Source organism: Bubalus bubalis, chromosome 9 (assembly GCF_019923935.1).
Source record: "Bubalus bubalis isolate 160015118507 breed Murrah chromosome 9, NDDB_SH_1, whole genome shotgun sequence".
NCBI lineage: Eukaryota > Metazoa > Chordata > Mammalia > Artiodactyla > Bovidae > Bubalus > Bubalus bubalis.
In genome coordinates this window covers 4,242,147-4,246,360 of record NC_059165.1, presented here as the reverse complement: position 1 = coordinate 4,246,360, position 4,214 = coordinate 4,242,147, and positions in this window count along the sequence as shown.

Genomic DNA, 4,214 nt, shown 5'->3' with positions numbered 1-4,214 from the left:
CGGCATGTGTTAGCTTTCACCTGAGTCTTCTTCATTTTCTTTCATCAGTATCAGTTTTCTGGATACCATTTTCACCTTCTTGTCAAATTTTTCCTGAAGTATTTTATTATTTTTTGATACGACTGTAAATGGGATTATTTTCTTTCGTTTCTCTTTCAAAAGTTCATTTTTAGCATATAGAAATGCAACAGATTTTCATATTTTTTTCATCCTGCAATAAGACTGAATTCATTTTTTAGGTCTAGTAGCTTCTAGTGTGGCGTCTTTAAGGTTTTCTATATAGAATATCACGTCATTTGCAAATAGTGACAGCCTTTCCAATTTGGATGTCTTTAATCTCTTGTCTAATTGCTGTGCCTAGGCTACCCAGTACTACATTGAATGAAAGTGATCATTGTGGGTATTCTTGTCTTTTTCTTGATCATCGAGGAAAAGCTTTCAGCTTTTCATTGTGTATGAGGTTGACTGTGGCCCTCATTAGGTTGAGGTATATCCCCTCTATCCTCACTTTGTGGAAAGCTTTTATCATTAAAGCATGTTGAATTTTATCAAAAGCTTTTTCTGCATCTACTGACATAATTGTATAATGTTATGCTTTATTTTGTTAATATGGTGTATCGTATTGGTTAACTTGTGGATATTAAACCATCCCTGCATCCTTGGAATAAATCTCACTTGTCCATGATGTATGATTATTTTAATGTACTATTAGATTTGGTTTGCTAATATTTGTAAAACATTTTTGCATCTTTGTTCATCAGGAATATTGGCCGTTTTTCTGTAATCTCTTTAACTTGTTTTGGTATCAGGGTTATATTTGCCTCATAAAATTAGTTTGGGGACATTCTTTACTCTTCAGTTTTTGCAATAGTTTCAAAAACAAGTAATAGCTGTTCTTGAATGTTTGGTCCGTCTAGTCAACAAAGGTCCGTCTAGTCAAGGCTATGATTTTTCCTGTGGTCATGTATGGATGCGAGAGTTGGACTGTGAAGAAAGCTGAGCACCAAAGAACTGATGCTTTTGAACTGTGGTGTTGGAGAAGACTCTTGAGAGTCCCTTGGACTGCAAGGAGGTCCAACCAGTCCATTCTGAAGGAGATCAGCCCTGGGATTTCTTTGGAAGGAATGATGCTAAAGCTGAAACTCCAGTACTTGGGCCACCTCATACGAAGTGTTGACTCATTGGAAAAGACTCTGATGCTGGGAGGGACTGGGGGCAGGAGGAGAAGGGGACGACAGAGGATGAGTTGGCTGGATGATATCACTGAGTCAGTGGACGTGAGTGTGAGTGAACTTCGGGAGTTGGTGGTGGACAGGGAGGCCTGGCGTGCTGCGATTCATGGGGTCGCAAAGAGTCGGACATGACTGAGCGACTGAACTGAACTGAACTGAATGTTTGGTAGAATTCACCTGTGAAGCCATCTGGTCCTGGACTTTTGTTCACCAATAGCTTTTTCTTTATTGCTAATTCAGTTTCATTACTGGTGATTGATCTATTCAGATTCCCTATTTCTTTCTGATTCAGTCTTGAAAATAGTATGTCTCTAGAAATGTGTGCATTTCTTTTAGGTTGTTCAATTTGTGGCATATAATTCTTCATAATACTCTCTTGTGGTTCTTTTTATTCTATGGTGTTTTAACTTTTCCTCTTTCACTTCTGATTTTATTTATTCGGACACTGTCTTATCTTTTGTTGATGGGTCTGGCTAAAGACTTATCAACTTCACTTTTTCCAAGAACCAGCTCTTAGTTTTAATTGATCGTCTCTGTTGTTTCTTTTAGTCCCTATTTCACTATTTCCTCTCTGTTTGTGATTATTTCCATTCTACTGACTTTGGGCTTTGTATGTTCTTCTTTTTCTAGTTTCTCTAGCTGTGAGTTTAGATTGTTTTATGTTTTTCTTGTTCCCTGAGGTAGGCCTTTATTGCTATAAACTTCCCTGCTACTACTTTGGCTCCATCTCATAGCTTTTTGGAACAATTTGTTTCCATTTTCATTTTGTCTTATTGCATCATTTCTAATTTTTTTTTTCTCTTTGTGGACTCATGGGTTGTTCAGTAGCATGTTGTTTACCATCAAATGGTTTTGTTTTTAACACTTTTCTTGTAATTGATTTCTCATTTCATAATGTCATAGTCAGAATGATACTTGATATGATTTCAGTCTTCTTAAATTTTTTGAGCCTCTTTTTGTAGCCTAACACGTGGTCGGTACTGGAACATACATGTGCACTTGAATAGAAAGTACGTTCTGCTGTTTCGGTTTGCAGTGTTCTGTATACATGTCTATGAAGTCCATCTGGACTAACGTGTCATTAAGGCCAGTGTTTCCTTATGCGTTTACTGTCTGTGTGATGTAGTCACTGAGGTAATTGTGGTGTTAACGTTCCTTACTTCTGTCACAATGTTGTTGTCAATATCTCCCTTTAAGTCTGTAAATACCCGCTATATGTGTTTAGGTGGTCTTATGTTGGATATATAAATAATTGTAAATGTTACATGCTCTTGTTAGAGTGATCCCTTTATCATTATGTAATGCCCTTTTTTGTCTCTTGTTATTGTCTATATTTTAATCTCCTCCATATGCGTGACTCTCACATTCACAGATTGAACCTGCTGTGGATTTTGTAGTGCTTTAGTATGTATTTAGTAAAAGAAACTCATATATAATTGGACCCATGCATTTTAAACCCATCTTGTTCAAAGCTCAACAATAGTTATTTATATATACAAAGGAAAACGATAGAATGGGAAAGACTAGAGATCTCTTCAAGAAAATTAGAGATACCAAGGAAACATTTCATGAAAAGATGAGCACAATAAAGAACAAAAATGATAGGGACCTAACAGAAGCAGAAGATATTAAGAAGAGATGGCAAGAATACACACAAGAACTATACAAAAAAGATCTTCACAACCCAGAAAATCATGATGGTGTGATCACTCACCTAGAGCCAGACATCCTGGAATACAAAGTCAAGTGGGCCTTAGGAAGCATCACTATGAACAAAGCTAGTGGAGGTGATGGAATTCCAACTGAGCTATTTCAAATCCTAAAAGATGGTGCTGTGAAAGTGCTGCACTCAATATGCCAGCAAATCTGGAAAACTCAGCAGTGGCCACAGGACTGGAAAAGGTCAGTTCCCCTTCCAATCCCAAAGAAAGGCAATGCCAAAGAATGCTTAAACTACCACACAATTGCACTCATCTCACACATTAGCAAATTAATGCTCAAAATTCTCCAAGCTAGGCTTCAACAGTATGTGAACCATAAACTTCCAAATGTTCAAGCTGGTTTTAGAAAAGGCAGAGGAACCAAAGATCAAATTGTCAACATCTGTTGGATCATCGAAAAAGCAAGGGAATTCCAGAAAAACATCGACTTCTGCTTCATTGACTATGCCAAAGCCTTTGACTGTGTAGATCACAACAAACTGTAGAAAATTCTGAAAGAGATACCAGACCACCTGACCTGCCTCCTGAGAAATCTGTATGCAGGTCAAGAAGCAACAGTTAGAACTGGACATGGAAAAACAGACTAGTTCCAAATCAGGAAAGGAATACATCAAGGCTGTATATTATCATCCTGTTTATTTAACTATATGCAGAGTACATCATGTGAAATGCTGGGCTGGATGAAGCACAAGCTGGAATCAAGATTGCCAGGAGAAATATCAATAACCTCAGATATGCAGATGATACCACCCTTATGGCAGAAAGTGAAGAAGAACTAAAGAGCCTCTTGATGAAAGTGAAAGAGGAGAGTGAAAAAGTTGGTTTAAAGCTCAACATTCAGAAAACTAAGATTATGGCATCTGGTCCCATCACTTCATGGAAAATATATGGGGAAACAATAGAAACAGTGACAGACTTAATTTGAGGGGGGGGGCTCCAAAATCACTGCAGATGGTGACTGCAGCCATGAAATTAAAAGACGCTTGCTCCTTGGAAGAAAAATTATGACCAACCTAGACAGTATATTAAAAAGCAGAGACATTACTTTGCCAACAAATGTCCGTCTAGTCAAAGCCATGGTTTTTCGAGTAGTCATGTATGGATGTGAGAGTTGGACTATAAAGAAAGCTGAGCACCAAAGAATTGATGCTTTTGAACTGTGGTGTTGGAAAAGACTCTTGAGAATCTCTTGGACTGCAAGGAGATCCAACCAGACCATCCTAAGGGAAATCAGTCCTGAATATTCATTAGAAGGACTGAT